Source organism: Pan troglodytes, chromosome 16 (genome assembly GCF_028858775.2).
Source record: "Pan troglodytes isolate AG18354 chromosome 16, NHGRI_mPanTro3-v2.0_pri, whole genome shotgun sequence".
NCBI lineage: Eukaryota > Metazoa > Chordata > Mammalia > Primates > Hominidae > Pan > Pan troglodytes.
The window spans coordinates 51534064-51551788 of NC_072414.2; the positions used below are offsets into that span (position 1 = coordinate 51534064).

Sequence of the window (17725 nt, forward strand, 5' to 3'; positions counted from 1 at the left end):
TGTGGTGTATGATTTTTAAATTGAAAAGTCTTTCAGTGTTGAGCTGAAGACTTAATTAGGTAAAATGCCATAGGAAAGATTTCTGTTTGCTCTCTGTGGAAACGCTTTGATGGTTGAAATAAAGTGCTCAAGTCCTGGCAGCTCCTCTGACGACTGGAATGTCATTGGGAGCTGCTGGTCTGTGGGCTTCGGGGCTGTAGGGCCTTCTCTGCAGCCTTCTTGTCTCTTGGCAGTTCTCGGGTGTGTGCTGTGTGCCTGTGCTGTGTCCCCTGTGTGTGTCAACTCTTTTCATTTTAACTAGTTGAGTTCAATACCATTTCCCCATTTTACAGATGAGAAAACAGAGTCACCTAAAGGTTAAGCAACTTGCCCCAAGTCCTATAGCTGATAAATGGGAGCCATGATTCAAGCCAGGCCGCCTACTTCCGCACTCTGGGAGCCTTACCAGCACACCACACTACCTCCGAAGACATTTTGGCTTCCCACATAAGTGACTTGCTAGGCCACCGACATCAGCCATATCTATATGAGCGTGGCCTCCTGCCATCTGACTACCCTTGCTTTTTAATGCCCCGATTCCAAATACGTAATGAGGCAATCTAATTAGCTTGTCAAACGTCTTCCCCTGGCTGTATCAATGTGGAGGCACCAGAGGTGGGGGGCAGTTGGTGCCACAGGACTTGTAGGATCACAGGCATTTCATCCCCTGCACTTGGGCTGTCCTAGGTCGTGGTCCCTGGCTCTGCACATTGGGAGATGGATTGTGTAGGGGAGTGTAGAGCAGAACAGAGAAGATGGCTCCGTTCAAGTTGTAATTATCCCACTAGGCTTTCAGGGGGAAACAGAATCACAAAGCATTGTGACATCAGTCCCTTGCTCTGCCACACAGCCCTCCTGACAGGTTGTTTACAACACGGCAGCTTGCTTCCACCAGTACCAGTGAGAGAGAGGGTGAACGGGAAGGAAGCTAGTCTTTTGTAACCTAATCTCAGAAGTGACAACCCACCACTTCCACTAGTCTCTTCATGAAAAGCAAGTCCAGCACACACACAGCGGGAGGGGATCACACAAGGGGCTGAACACCTGGGGATGGGGTCACTGGGGGACATTTTACCGACTTCCTGCTCCAGCCGGAATCTGGACTCTGAGTCTCAGTCAGGTGGGCCTGCAGTGCAGTGTCTACTCTATAAAAGGATACTGCTGAGGTCCTTTAGCTCTGGATTTATAAGGATGACAAAATAACTTTTTGAGATGAACTGAACCAAAAATGGCCCAAGATGAATTGACAATTTCCAATAGACATGTGAGGGAGCTTAGAAGTGGAGCTCCCTACCCAAAAGAAATGAAAGTGGGGAATCGGGTATGTGTATATGTGGGCGCGGTGGCTTACGCCTGTAATCCCAACACTTTGGGAAGCTGAGGTGGGCGGATCACCTGAGGTCAGGAGTTCAAGACCAGCCTGGCCAACATGGTGAAACCCCCATCTCTACAAAAAATACAAAAATTAGCCGGGCGTGGTGGCACATGTCTGTAATCCCAGCTACTCGGGAGGCTGAGGCCGAAGAATTGCCTGAACCTGGGAGGCAGAGGTTGCAGTGAGCCGAGATCATGCCGCTGCACTCCAGCCTGGGCAGCAGAGTGAGAGTCTGTCTCAAAAAAAAAAAAAAAAGAAGTGAAAACTCTCAGGCTCCACCAAGACCTACTGAATCAGAGGCTCTGAGACGGACACACCAAATTGCTTCAAGTCCTGCAGGTGATTGTAATGTAAAATCTGGGGCTTGCTGCACTAATAAGTAGCCACTAATTACGTGGATTTTTTTTTTAACAGTCAAGAGGTCCTTAATTTTTTTGGCACCTATTGTGCCATAAATTCATAGGGAACAGGTTCCAGCAGCTCAGGCCCCCTTCTGTTGGTTCACTAAGGGTGCTTCTCTGCGTAGAGCAGGCTGGTGCTTCAGCGGAACCCAGGTACGTTTCTCTTTGGATTCCTTCGTTTTCTGATCATTTTCCTTCAGCGTTTAGGAAACTATCTTGGCTCTTTAAGTACTTCATATGCTCAACATATACAGTAATTCTCTTGGCTAGAATCTTGTTTGTTTACAGAAATGCCAATAGCATGCTGGGTAGCACTGTAGACTTCCAGCTTTGCCATGGTAACATTTGTGAGGTATTCCTTTTTGAACAGTACCCATTCCCTTGATGTCTACAACATCTCCCTTCTTGTAGATTCACATGTGTGTGTCCAAAGGAACAACTCTATGCATTCTAAAAGGCCCAGGGAACAGAGAGCAGGTGCTTCTCCTCATTCCCATTTTTTTCATCATTTAGGCGAATGATTAGAAGATGGTGGTTCCAGCCAAAAGAAAATATGTGGTCATTGGCCGGGCACAGTGGCTCATGCCTGTAATCCCAGCACTTTGGGAGGCTGAGGCAGGCGGATCACGAAGTCAGGAGATCGAGACCATCCTGGCTAAGACGGTGAAACCCCATCTCTACTAAAAATACAAAAAATTAGCCGGGTGTGGTTGCGGGCGCCTGTAGTCCCAGCTGCTCGGGAGGCTGAGGCAGGAGAATGGCGTGAACCCAGGAGGCGGAAGTTGCAGTGAGCCGAGACTGTGCCATTGCACTCCAGCCTGGGTGACAGAGCGAAACTCCATCTCAAAAAAAAAAAAAAGGAAAAAAAGAAAAAGAAAATATGTGGTCATTTAAATCAATTAAATGTAAATATAAATTCATCAGAATTAGCTATGTCTTAACATTTAGTTTCTTAGTTGCACTAGCCACATTTCAAGCACTTAGTAGCCTCCCATGGTTGGTGCCTACTGTATTGCCTGTGCGAATGTGGAAGAGTTCTGTAACTGCAGAAATTTCTACTGGATGGTCCTCAAAGTGTCCGCAGACCAGCAGCATCTGGAGCAATAGTTACCTCACTCTTTCAACGTACAGCCTGATATAGTTTGGCTGTGTCCCCACCCAAATCTCATCTTGAATTGTAGCTCCCATCATTCCCATGTGTCTTGGGAGGGACCTGGTGGGAGGTAATTGAATCATGGGGGCCTGTTTTTCCCCTGTTGTTCTCATGATAGGGAATAAGGCTCATGAGATCTGATGGTTTTATAAAGGGGAGTTCCCCTGCACACACTCTCTTGGCTGATGCCATGTAAGACGTGACTTTGCTCCTCATGCGCCTTATGCCATGACTGTGAGGCCTGCCCAGCCATGTGGAACTGTGAGTCCATTAAACCTCTTTCCTTTATAAATTACCCAGTCTCAGGTAAGTCTTTATTAGCAGCATGAGAACAGACTAATACACAGCCCTATCTACAGCTCTGCACCATCATCTGTCAGCCTAAAATGAGCTTTGGAGCTGGAAATGCTCTCCAGTCTCATTCCTACAATATTATGTCAGTTGTCCCTGTTAGAATAATTTCCTAGGTCTTTATTTTTAAGATTTTATCTTTAAGCAAGATGAATAAACTCTAGAGATCTGGCCAGACATGGTGGCTCATGCCTGTAATCCCAGCACTTTGGGAGGCCAAGTCAGGTAGATCACCTGAGGTCAGGAGTTTGAGACCAGCCTGGCCAACATGGTGAAACTCTGTCTCTACTAAAAATAAAAAAATTAGCCAGGCGTGGTGGCATGCACCTGTAATCCCAGCTACTCGGGAGGCTGAGGCAGGAGAATCGCTTTAACCTGGGAGGCAGAGGTTGCAGTGAGCTGAGATCGTGCCATTGCACTCCAGCCTGAGTGACAGAGCAAGACTCCATCTCAAAAAAACAAAACAAAACAAAACAAAACACAACTCTAGAGATCTGCCGTATAACATTGCACCTATAGTCAACAGCCATGTGTTATACACTTAAAACTTCGTTAAGAGGGTAGATCTCATGTTACATGTCCTTACCACAATAAAATTTTTTTTTTTTTTTTTTTTTTTTTTTTTTTTTTTGAGACGGAGTCTCGCTCAGTCGCCCAGGCTGGAGTGCAGTGGCGCGATCTCGGCTCACTGCAAGCTCCGCCTCCCGGGTTCACGCCATTCTCCTGCCTCAGCCTCCCGAGTAGCTGGGACTACAGGCGCCCGCTACCACGCCCGGCTAATTTTTGTATTTTTAGTAGAGACGGGGTTTCACCGTGTTAGCCAGGATGGTCTCGATCTCCTGACCTTGTGATCCGCCCGCCTCGGCCTCCCAAAGTGCTGGGATTACAGGCGTGAGCCACCGCGCCCGGCCCACAATAAAATTTTTAAAAAAGATTTTCATCTCATCTGTCAGTTCTGATCACTAGATAGAGGTGCCTGGAGCACTGTGTTGGGAAGGATTTGGTGGCTGGCACCGGATGCAGGGGGAAGAGCCAGCCCAAGGCCAATGGGGTGGTGTCTTGTGAACTGTGGGTCTGCCAGGCTTGCCCTAGGGCATCCTGGACATGTGGGATGCCTGGCAAGGGCTTGTTGGCCGGGGAGTCCAGGGATTCTGATGCTCCCTAGTGAGGGGCCCCTCGCAGGTCTGGGATGAAGGTGAGTCACAGTGAGGCATTCACCTTGATAAATTTAGAGGGGCACCAAATACTCTAAGATTACAATATTTTAATGTAATATTTTAAAAGATCACCATTAATACTAAAAAATTCCAGATGAACAGGGCCAGGCGCGGTGGCTCACACCTGTAATCCTAGCACTTTGGGAGGCCAAGGCGGGCAGATCACGAGGTCAGGAGGTCGAGACCATCTGGCTAACACGGTGAAACCCCATCTCTACTAAAAAATACAAAAAATTAGCCGGGCGTGGTGGTGGGCGCCTGTAGTCCCAGCTACTCGGGAGGCTGAGGCAGGAGAATGATGCGAACCCGGGAGGCGGAGCTTGCAGTGAGCTGAGATCGTGCCACTGCACTCCAGCCTGGGCAACAGAGTGAGACTCTGTCTAAAAAAAAAAAAATTCCAGGTGAACAAAATATCAAATCTTAACTAAAGACCAGATCTGGCTGTGCTATGTGGTGTCATTTTGGAATTGAGGCAAAAGACCAAGTATTTCTCTCTATATACATGTTTTTATGCAAAAATTGGACATATTTTTTTGTGAGGGTTTTTTAATTTTGATTTTTAGAAATATTACATTAAAATATTATTTACTTGGTTATTGAGGTTTTGGTCTTCCCCTCTCCTTATCAGTTTTTTTTTTTTTTTTTTTTAAAGACAGGGTCTCCCTCTGTCACCCAGGCTGGAAGCTGTGGTGTGATCATAGCTCATAGCTCATTACAACCTCAGTCTCCTGAGTAGCTAGGATTACAGGTGTGCACCACCATGCCTGGCTAATTAAAATAAAAAAAAAATTTTGTAGATATGGGGTCTTACTATGTTGCCCAGGCAGGTCTTAACTCCTGGCCTCCAGGAATCCTCCCAACTCAGCCTCCCAAAATGCTGGGATTACTGGTGTGAGCCACCACACCCGGCCTCTCCTTACCTTTTGCATTTGAGGCTGCTTTACCCTAATCCTGACCCTGCCCTGATATCTAGAAATTTGGAGCTAAATTCAGAGCTTAGTTTTTATAATTAGCTTATCTTGGGGTTATCTGATTGCTTTAGATGGTCTCTGGTCTGTTTTTATTTCTAATTGCCATGCTTTGTTTAATTTTCAAACTTGTAGTTTAATTATTCTTTAAACCGACTTGGGCCACAGGTAAAGCAATGATCTGACTCTGAGCAGGTGTGACTCCTCTGAGACATGGAGGAAGAGAGGGCGGGGAGCGCAGATGTTTGCAGATTTCCAGCACTTAACTGCCAGCCGCCAGAGAAGTGCGAGGAGCTCTCCACAGCACTACCAGGCCCGCCCATGGGATTCACTGTCCTTTGCTGCCCCCACCTGGAGAGAATGAAAACTCCTAGGGAATCTGTTTCACTAGGGAGAACCCAGAACCAAGGAATGCCTCGGGAAAAGAGCCCTTGGAGATCATGAAACCGCTAGTGCAAAGTTATAGCTGAGACAGCAAAAAATATCTGACCTGGCCAACTCCATCTTGCTTCTAAGCTCCAAGCTGTCTTTGTTCATTCCTGGGCATAGGCTGAACTAAGTTTGGGAGGAACTTAGTTTCTTCAAACAAGGTGATTAACAGCCCTTTCCCAAAACAAACCCCCTTCTTGCCTGTATTTAATGATAAAATACAAGTTAAAGAAGATTTTTTTTTTTTTTTTTGAGACGGAGTCTCACTCTGTCTGTCACCCAGGCTGGAGTGCAGTAGTGCAATCTCGGCTCACTGTAGTCTCCACCTCCCAGGTTTAAGCCATTCTCCTGTCTCACCCTCCCCAATAGCTGGGACTACAGGTGTGAGCCACCACTCCTAGCTAATTTTTGCATTTTTAGCAGAGAGGGAGTTTTGCCATGTTGGCCAGGCTGGTCTGGAACTCCTGACCTCAAGTGATCTGCCTGCCTTAGCCTCTCAAAGTGCTGGGAATGCGGGTGTAAGCTACTGTGCCCGGCCAAAGATATATTTTTAAGCAAAAATTATTTAAAGCTGATTTTAATGTTTAAAATGTACCTACATCTTGGCCTGGTGCTGTGGCTGACACCTGTAATCCCAGCACTTTGGGAGGCTAAGGCAGGCAGATCACTTGAACTCAGGAGTTCAATACCAGCCTGTGCAACAAAGTGAAATTTAGTCTTAGCTACTTTGGGGACTCAGGTGGGAGGCTCACTGAGCCCAGGAGGTCGAGGCTGCAGTAAGCTGAGAGTACCCCAATGCACTCCAGCCTGGGTGGCAAAGTGAGACCTAGTTTCAAAAAATAAATAAATAAAAATAAAAGTTTACCTACATCTTATTAAATATGGTTTGTTTTTGTTTTTTTTTTTGTTGTTCTTGCTTTTTGTTTGCTTGTTTGTTTTTTGAGATGGAGTCTTGCTCTGTTGCCAGGCTGGAGTGCAGTGGTGTGATCTCGGCTCACTGCAATCTCTGACTCCCTGGTTCAAGCTATTCTCCTGCCTCAGCCTCCTGAGTAGCTGGGATTACAGGCATGTGCCAGTACACCCAGATAATTTTTGTATTTTTAGTAGAGACAGGGTTTCACTATGTCGGCTAGGATGATCTTGATCTCCTGATCTTGTGATTTGCCAGCCTCGGCCTCCCAAAGTGCTGGGATTACAGGCGTAAGCCACCACGCCTGGCCATCTTATTATTATTATTTTGAGACTGAGTCTCTCTCTGTCACCTAGGCTGGAGTGCAGTGGCGCGACCTCGGCTCTCTGCAACCTCCGCCTCCCGGGTTCAAGCGATTCTCCTGCCTCAGCCTCCTGAGTAGCTGGGATTACAGGTGAGTGCCACCATGCCCGGCTAATTTTTGTATTTTTAGTAGAGACAGGGTTTCGCCATGTTGGTCAGGTTGGTCTCAAACTCCTGACCTCGTGATCCCCCCACCTCGGCCTCCCAAAGTGCTGGGATTACAGGCGTGAGCCACCACACCTGGCCATCTTATTAAATATTTTTTATAAAAATAAGCCTATTTATGATTCAGGCATTCAATGTCCATCTAGTTGCCGATGTGTTGTCCTTTCAGCCACGTGGCTAATAGGGGCTTCCTGCTCTTATAATCTCTGGATGACTCATTATCTCGTGGTTGGCTTCTCAGTTTCCATAATGTGGGTGACCAATTCCTTTTATTAAATTATCAGTGTTTGGAATACCTAGGGAGGATTCTGTTTTCTTGAATGGACTCTAACTGACGTAATGCTTAAGGAGAGTAATTTGCTTCTGTAGCTATCACACTGTTTCTCCATAGCACCTATCTGCTTTTCCTTTGGTGCTGTGTGGCTCTCGTGTTCTAATCAACCAATACCCTCTAGGGCTAGCTAAGGCTTTTTGAGTACCCGACATTGTGCTACGTGCTCATCTCTGTGTCCGCGAACAAGTCCTGGACAGAGCAGACCCTTGTCCTTGCCACAGGCACCTGCTGGTCCATCACTTCCTCTGGCCTCACCCGGGAACCCTCTGGCCTAGAGTTTACCTGTCTAGCAGCTGCTGTGCTGCTGCCCAAACCATGTTGGGCGGGACCAGATGCCGGGTGTCTTTAGTAAGTCTTCACCTTCCCTCTTCCTCCTACAAGGTTCTCAGCTACCTCCAGCCTACCTGGGCATTTTTACCAGTTTGTCCACCGCAGAGTTTCACCTCAAGAGGAAGAAAAGGGAGAACATGTTTGTCAACGTTCCTTTCTCCTCCCCACACTCCACTTGTGTGAAAAAGAGAACCCGGCTTTCTATTTCTGCTTCCTCTCGAGGGTGGCCTTCTCGCTGTCATTTCTTCCTTTCTAGGGGGATGAGGGAGCCTTAAGCCCCTTAATGGTAGCAGGAGTATTCCTTCTGCATCATGGAAGTGCGTGTGTTATCTGACTTAGGCTTAGAGTTAGTGACTCTGACACAGTTCTAGGAGCCAAAGGAACTTAGAAAATTCTTTCAAGACAAAGCCTGGCTTTTAAGACTATCGTCTTTCTGTGCTTTCCAGGTATCTATTCTGAATTTCAAAACTGAATATGGACTGCGTCCTCTTTGAGTTCCTGTTGTAACAGTCCTAGTTCCCTCTTGGGCAAATGGATGCCTCTGCAGAAGACGGGGCAAGTCAGGGGGAGGACAAGGAAATGCAAGGGACACCAGCAAATTAGTAAATTTCAAAACTATTGTTTCCATTAACTACACATGGGTGTCTTCTCCCTAAACTGTGATCTACTTGAAGGCAGGATCACATTTTCCCCAATATTTAAAAAAATATCTATGAGAAGTCAGGTGCTAATCGTGAAAGCACTTGCAGGTTAACTAAGGTCTCAGGTGTCCTTATGTTGTCTCATATTATGACAGCTCTTTATAGTGCGTCCCACACCCATTAGAGCACTTAACGATAGTTCCAGATGGGTTAAAGTCTCTGATTAATGAGAAATAGAGGCCGGGTGTGGTGGCTTATGCCTGTAATCCCAGCACTTTGGAAGGGCAGATCAGTTGAGTTCAGGAGTTCACGACCACCCTGGCCAACATGGTGAAACCCCGTCTCTACTAAAAGTACAAAAATTAGCTGGATGTGGCAGAGGGCGCTTGTAATCCCAGCTACTTGGCAGGCTGAGGCAGGAAAATTGTTTGAACCTGGGAGGTGGAGGTTGCTGTGAGCCAGGATGGTGCCACTGCCCTCCAGCCTGGGTGACAGAGTGAGACCCTATTTCAAAAAAAAGGAGAAATAGAATAAATTGATAAATCGATTAATGCGCTGTTATTAACTGATCTTTGTAAAACGTCTATGTTTGGGGGTAAAACACTAAAAAAAAGGCAGGGGGACAGGGTGTAGTGGCTCACGCCTGTAATCCCAGCACTTTGGGAGGGTGAGGTGGGAGGATTGCTTGAGGCAGGAGACCAGCCTGGGAAACATAGTGAGACCCTGTCTCTAAAAAAAAAAAACAAGAAAAAAAATCTCTGAGAAAGAAAAAGAAACAAAAGAAAGGTAAAAATATGGGGACTGAATTAATCATTTATTGAGAATGTCTCCACGCAAAGTGCTCTCATGCACATTTTTTCTTCCACATGTCGTTTCTGGGCAACGTGAAAGATAAATTTTGTTGCAGACCTCTTTTAAACAGGTGTTTTGAAAGCTAGAGGGTCTAGATATGCCTGACTTCATAAAATTCAGGAAGCAGAAATCATTTCAGTTTCACCTCATTTCAGCTTCTTCTAAAACTAATCCAGAACTACAGTCTATCCCTAGGTGGCGCATTAAGCTAAATTTTTGAGAACCTGCTGCCCTGCACCGACCCCTGCCAACCTCCCATGTCTTAAATAATGATGACCTGATACATGTACGGGACTTTGTAATTGATAAACCACTTTACCTCCCTAATAACCCTGTGTTACCGTTACTATTCTCATCCTCCGATGAAGAAACTGAAGTTATGAATTTTAATTGAATATGTGAATAAGCATAAATATTTTGCTTAATATTTATGTGTCAGACACTTTCCTACCCACTGGGTAGGAAATTACTATTTCTTAGCAGCCATCTTAGACCTTAGGGAAACAAAAAGAAATTAAAGAAAAAAGAGAAATTACAGCTTCCATTTTACAAATAGAAAAATGAAATATCAAGAAAGTTTGGTCAAGGTCACATAGCCAGTGAAGCAAGGCTGAATACCCAGCTCCTTTGGCTCCAGGTCTGGTGAGTTTCCTAGCACAGCCTTACTCTAGTCCTAAAATTTCTGGGAAGGAAGTCCTGTGTCAAACCTTTGCTTTCTTTGCATACTTCTCTTAGGTCTGCATTTCATTGACCTTTAGAGCTGCAAAGAAGACAGACAGTAAGAAGGGAATGGGAGTGAACATTATTGCATTCGTGTGTAAAGTCATTCATTTCAGGTCGGGCCCAATGGCTCACATCTGTAATCCCAGCACTTTAGGAGGCAGATGCGGGCGGATCACTTGAGGTCAGGAATTCAAGATAGGCCTGGCCAACATGGTGAAGCCCCATCTCTACTAAAAATACAAAAATTAGCTGGACACGGTGGTGTGCACCTGTAATCCCAGCTACTCAGAAGGCTAAGGCAGAAGAATCACTTGAATCCAGGAGGCAGAGGTTGCAGTGAGCTGAGATCGGGCCACTGCACTCCAGCCTGGGCGACAGAGCAAGACTCTGTCTTAAAACAAACAAACAAACAAACAAAAGTCTTTCATTTCAACCTGAAAATCCCTCCTCCCTTTCATGATCCCTCCTGCCATGTTTCTAAGGTGTCTCTGTGACACCTTTTTCTAGTAGATCCTCACTGCCCATTGTAGTTTTAGGTAGCGTGGCCCTTTGGATCAAGCCTCCTCATTATTTTCAGATTTTCCTCATTGAAAATGCCTGGTTGTGGTAAGCAGTTTCCCTCTTTACAATGTGAGTTCCCCGACTCTGGGCCCTTAATCCCTCTCAGAATATAAACTGTATTCTAATATCTAGAAAGAAACCAATAGTTAATAGGAAATTAATATGTATTGTTGAATACATATTATTACTGAAAATGTATTAAAACATAGAGGTAGGTGGTATTGTTTCTATTTGAGGATGTTCTCTCTCTCTTTCTTTCTTTTCTGTCTTTTTTTTTTTGAGACAGAACTTCATTCTTCTTGCCCAGGCTGAAGTGAATGGCATGATCTTGGTTCACTGCAACCTCTACCTCCCGGATTCAAGCGATTCTCCTGCCTCAGCCTCCCTAGTAGCTCGGATTACAGGCATGCGCCACCATGCCTGGCTAGTTTTGTATTTTTAGTAGAGATGGGGGTTTCACCATGTTGGTCAGGCTGGTCTCGAACTCCTGACCTCAGGTGATCTGCCTGCCTTGGCTTCCCAAAATGCTGGGATTACAGGCATAAACTACAGCACCCGGCTGAGGGTGTTGTTTCTACTTGAAGCATCAGTGAATCCGCAAATGGTATTAAACTATATGGAATGCTAGTTTTCATACGCGTCCATGTGAAGAGACCACCAAACAGGCTTTGTGTGAGCAACATGGCTGTTTATTTCACCTGGGTGCAGGCGGGCTGAGTCTGAAAAGAGAGTCAGCAAAGGGAGATAGGGGTGGGGCCGTTTTATAGGATTTGGGAAGGTAATGGAAAATTACAGTCAAAGGGGGTTGTTTTCTGGCGGGCAGGGGTGGATCTCACAAAGTACATTCTCAAGGGTGGGGAGAATTACAAAGAACCTTCTTAAGGGTGGGGGAGACTACAAAGTACCTTCTTAAGGGTGGGGAAGATTACAAAGTACCTTCTTAAGGGTGGGGGAGACTACAAAGTACCTTCTTAAGGGTGGGGGAGATTACAAAGTACATTGATCAGTTAGGGTGGGGCAGGAACAAATCACAACGGTGGAATGTCATCAGTTAAGGCTGTTTTTACTTCTTTTGTGGATCTTCAGTTACTTCAGGCCATCTGGATGTATACGTGCAAGTCACAAGGGACGCGATGGCTTGGCTTGGGCTCAGAGGCCTGACACTAGTTATTATAAAATGTACTTTCAGCAGTCTTCTGGGACTTGACTACCTTGTGGATTGTACTAGAAATGTCAGGTATGGTGACTGCTCTGCCCACCACTCTAAATGAAACTGTCCCCCCACAGTCTCTGTTGCCCAGGTGGCCTATGTCCCTCGTCACAGCTGAATGGACCAAGGCAGATGTGCTATCAAGGACAGCCAATCACAAGTGAGCAGTAATCTCTGATATGCTTTGGTGTAAAAAGCTGAGTTGAGTCAACAGTTATTTAAATTTGTGTGCAGTCACTTCCGTTTGCTGGGGGATGGCATGGTGAGGGAAGATTGATATAAGTTACCTCATATCTGGGTTACATGGATATATATCCTACAGTTGCTTAAAATACATTTCAGGATTCTTTGGTTTGAAGCATGTGTTTTGGAAAGGACAGGGAGAGGAAATTTAAGAGGTGGAGTGAAATCCAGGGACCCTTCACCTGCCACAAAAAGTGACGGGGCTTTCTGGTGTCAAGCAGGTGACAGGCTGTGCAGGGCTTTGCCCCTGAGGGTTCGACAGACAAAAGCAAGGCAGCTGTCACATAGGGGAAGGAACACAAGGCAAAGGGTTTGAGTCTTCACTCTGCCGATTATGAGATGTCTGCCATTGGACAAAAATGTGTGTGTGTGTGTGTGTGTGCGTGTTAATTTGTGGAGATGGGGTCTCACTATGTTGCCTAGGCTGGTGTCAAACTCCTGGCCTCAGTCAAGTGATCTTCCTGCTTCAGGCTCCCAAAGCATTGGTATTACAGGTGTGAGCCACTGCACCTGGCCAAAAATATAAGTTTTCAAAGAGTCATCTAAATATCTGTGTCAATTAGCAATAAATTGATAATACTAGGTTGGTGCAAAAGTAATGGCAAAAACTGCAACTACTTTTGCAGCAAGCTAATAATACCTCTAGGTGTCTGTTTTATATGTTTTATTATGCAGAATAATTCTTAAGGAGCTTCTTCCAAATGTAGGTTTTGTTTAGAATCTACCCCATGAAGATTCTGCTTCAGTGGTTGTGGACATTCACCTAGACCTGGGGTGAGTCTGACTCAGGTCGTCCTTGGACCACATCTTGAAAAATTCCGCTCTGGATGAAGAAACTAGAAACAGGAGACAAACTCCATTCCAATTGATGAGCTTCTTTCTGGCTGCTCAACTAGACCATGGCCACCCTGCAGGATGCTAGAAAGTCTGCAGATTTGGGAGTCCCAGTCGCTTAAAGGAGCAAACACCAGCCTGGGTCTTCTCCAAGATGGCAGGATCATCCCGCTTTAAGGCAAGAACCAAGCAGCGTCTTCTCACCTGCTCATTCTTAGGTGTGAGAGCGTGAACCTAGGAAGGAGGAAGCCAGTCAAGCAGGAGCGATGTTGAGTATTTCTTGAGAAAGGAGATATGGTTTCTTCTACATGGATGTGTTCTGGAGGCTAGTTTGGGGGCTAAGCTGGCAAATGTGAGGAAGAGACTCAGATGGCTGAAAGAGCAGCTGCTTAAAGTGCAAAGTGGCTGGTTGAACCAGCCCCTGGGCAGATGCTGATTAGAGAGAGCCCCGTAATGAAAGTGGGATTAGGGGCCGGGCGCGGTGACTCATACCTGTAATCCCAGCACTTTGGGAGGCTGAGACAGGTGGGTCACAAGGTCAGGGGTTCAAGACCAGCTTGGTCCAAGATGCTGAAACCCCATCCCTACTAAAACTACAAAAATTAGCCTCGTGTGGTGGTACATGCCTGTAATCCCAGCTACTCAGGAGGCTGAGGCAGGATAATCACTTGAACCCAGGAGGCAGAGGTTGCACTGAGCCCAGATCACACCACTGCACTCCAGCCTGGGTGACAGAGCAAGATTCTGTCTCAAAAAAAAAAGAAAGAAAGAAAGAAAGAAGGAGGGATTAGGTTAGAGCTATGAAGAGAAGACTCCACTCTGTGTGTGTGTGTGTGTGTGTGTATGTGGGTTTTTTAAATTTAATTTTATTTTTTGAGACAGAGTCTCCCTCTGTCACCCAGGCTGGAGTGCAGTGGCATGAACATGGCTTTGCTCACTGCTGCCTTGACCTCTTGGGCTCAAAAGATCCTCCCACCTCAGCCTCCCAAGTAGCTGGACTCACAAGCGTGTGCCACCTCGCCCAACTAATTTTTAATTTTTTTTGTAGACACAGGGTCTATGTTGCCCAGGCTGGTCTCTAACTCCTGGGCTCAAGCAATCCTCCCACCTTGGCCTCCCAAAGTGCTGGGATTATAGGTGTGAGCCACTGCACCTGACTGAAGAATCCACTCTTTCTCAGCAATGGCTACATAAGCTTCAATGTCACCTTAAACTGGTTCCTTATGCAAACTGCAGTGTTCTTTCACCAGCTCAACATGCTCAGTTGTTTTCATTTTTCAGCAAGCAGGCTATAGCTAGGCCACTCCCTTGATATTTGCATTTGACTGGGAACTGAAAAAAGTGAAAACTGATGCAAATGTGATCAGTTGAAATAATGGGTTGAATCTAATAGAATAAAATGTAACACGGAATAGGCATATTAAAAAATGCTCACTATTATTAGTCATCAGGGAAATGCAAATTGGAAAAGCATTTGAAGGTCTGGCATGAAAAGCACATTGAGGGTCGGGTGCGGTGGCTCATGCCTTTGTAATCCCAGCACTTTGGGAGGCTGAGGCAGGTGGATCACCTGAGGTTGGGAGTTCGAGACCAGCCTGAGCAATATGGAGAAACCCCATCTCTACTAAAAATACAAAATTAGCCGGGCGTGGTGGCGCATGCCTATAATCCCAGCTACCCGGGAGGCTGAGGCAGGAGAATCGCTTGAACCTGGGAGGTGGAGGTTGTGGTGAGCAGAGATCACACTATTGCACTCCAGCCTGGGCAACAAGAGCAAAACTCTGTCTCAAAAAACAAAAACAAAAACAAAAACAAAAAACGAAAGAAAGAAAGAAAGAAAAAAGAAAAGCACGTTGAAGTTCTGGCATGGTGGCTCATGCATGTTATCCCAGCATTTTGGGAGACTGAGGCAGGAGGATGGCTTGAGGCCAGGAGTTTGAGACAATCCTGGGCAACATATTGAGACCCCATCTATACAAAAACAATTTTTTTTTTTAAATTAGCCAAGGATGGTGGCATGCACCTATAGTCTTACCTACTTGGGACGCTGAGGTGGGAGGATCGCTTGAGCCTAGGAGGTCAAGGCTGTATTAAGTTATGATTGTGCCACTGCACTCCAGCTTGGATGACAGAGCAAGACTCTGTCTCAAACCCCCCCCACCCCCCGCAAAAAAAACAAACAGCAACACACAATGAAATACCATTTCAATCTCATTAAGAATAAAAAAAGACAGGCAATAACAAGTTTTGTGTGCTTTTGTGTTTTTTTGTCTGTTTGTTTGTTTGGAAAGAGTCTCACTCTGTTGTCCAGGCTGGAATGCAGAGGCATGAACATGGCTCGCTGCAGCCTTGACTTCCTGGGCTGGAGAGATCCTCCTGCCTCAGCCTCCCCACCTGGGACCACAGGTGCATGCCATCACACCCAGCTAATTAATTTTTTTTTTTTGAGACAGGGTCTTACTGTGTTGCCCAGGCTGGTCTCAAACTCTTGGTCTCCAGCAATCCTTCCACCTCAGCCTCCCAAAATGCCGGAATGACAGACATCAGGCTCTGTGCCTGGCTAGTAACAAGTTTTGATGAAGATGTGAAGAAATTTGGAAACCTCATATATTGCCAGTGAAAATGCAAACTGGTGCAGCCCCTTTGGTTTCATTTACTTATTTATTTTTGAGATAAGTTTTCACTCTGTTGCTCAGGCTAGAGTGCAGTGATACAATTATAGCTCACTGTAGCCTCAATCTCCTGGCTCAAGTGATCCTACCCACTCGGCCTCCTGAGTATTTAAGAGTATAAGTGCAGGCCACCACACCCAGCTATATATTTTTTATATATATGTATGTGTATATATATACATATATATGTGTATGTATATATATGTGTGTGTATATATATGTACATATATATGTGTGTATATATGTACGTTTATATGTGTGTATATATGTACGTATATATACGTGTATGTGTGTGTGTATATATACGTATATGTGTATATATGTGTATATACGTATATATGTGTATATACGTATATATGTGTATATACGTATATATGTGTATATACGTATATATGTGTATATACGTATATATGTGTATACGTATATATGTGTATATACGTATATATGTGTATACGTATATATGTGTATATACGTATATGTGTATACGTATATATGTGTATATACGTATATGTGTATACGTATATATGTGTATATACGTATATGTGTATACGTATATATGTGTATATACGTATATGTGTGTATACGTATATATGTGTGTATACGTATATATGTGTATATACGTATATATGTGTGTATACGTATATATGTGTATATATGTGTATATATATGTGTTTATATATACGTGTATATATATATATTTTTTTTTCTTGGTAGAGGCAGGGTCTTATTATGTTGCTCAGGCTGACCTTGAACTCCTCAAGTGATCCTTCTGCCTTGGCCTCCCAAAGTGCTAGGATTACAGATGTGAGTCACCATGCCACACCCTGGAAAAGAGTGTGGTAAACAGGCAGTTCTTCAAAATGTTGAGTATAGAGTTCCCATATGACTCAGCAGTTTTACTGCTAAGTGTGTACACCAAAGAACTGAAAACCTAGGTCCACACAAAGACCTGTACAAGAATATTCATAACATGACAAAAAGGAATTTGAGGAAATCTAAAAAAAAAAAAGAATATTCATAGAAGCATTTTCATAGTAGACAAAAGGTGGGAACAACACAAATATTCATCAACTGATGAATGGATAAATAAAATGTGGCACATAATACAATGTAATATTATTCAGCCGTAAAAAGGAATGGAATTGTGATCCATGCTACATCATGGATGACCCTTGGAAAGATTCTTTTTTTTTTAAATTAAATGTTTTGAGACAGTATCTCACTCTGTTGCCCAGGCTGGAGTGCAGTGGCCTGATCACGGCTCACTGCAGCCTGGATCTCCCAAGGTTCAGGTGATCCTCCTGCCTCAGCCCCCAAAACAGCTGGGAATGCAGGTGCTCACCACCACGCCTGACTGATTTTCGTATTTTTAGTAGAGATGGGGTTTCGCCATGTTGCCCAGGCTGGTCTCAAACTCCTGGGCTCAAACGATCTACCCACCTTGGTCTCAAAAAGTACTGTGATTATAGGTGTGAGACACCACGACCAGCCTGGAAATATATCTGAAGTGAAGGAAGCCAGTCACAAAAGACCACATAGGGTATAATTTCATGCATTATAAAATGTTCAGAACAGGCCAATCTCTAAACACAGAAAGTGGCTTGGTGGTTTCCAGAAACCGGGGTGAAGGTGGAATGATAAGTGACTGCTAATGCGGACAAGGTTTCTTTTTGGAGTGATAAAAATATTAAAACACTCTCTACCAATAACTTGGAGGAAAATAAACACTCAATGTCCATTTAAAAATGTAATAAAGATAAAGACGTGGTTGTGCCTTTGGGTTCAAAATATAACTGGGTTGAAGTGGATGTCTCCTGCTGCCTGGCCAGCCTGTGCCTTCTTTTACTAGGGTGACAGCCTCTGGCTTCTCTTGAAGAACAAGCCCCGGTTCTGTGTGGTTCTGGTGGAAATGTTATTGAAAGGACTCCTTACCTCCCACTAAGGGGCAAATACT

The 17725-nt window shown here is 44.9% G+C and overlaps 1 protein-coding gene across 2 annotated transcripts in view; it reads left to right on the forward strand.

Moving 5' to 3' along the window:
• The first annotated feature begins 883 nt into the window (after positions 1-883).
• Positions 884-17725, forward strand: part of GCNT3 (glucosaminyl (N-acetyl) transferase 3, mucin type) — a 96667-nt gene continuing 79825 nt past the window's right edge. The window contains exon 1 of one of the 2 annotated variants that reach the window (XM_054667612.2): positions 884-1032. The gene's annotated coding sequence lies outside the window, so the exon portion shown is untranslated. Of the gene's footprint in view, positions 1033-7199; positions 7298-17725 lie in introns of those variants that run through there. The other variant, XM_054667611.2, reaches the window with a different exon arrangement.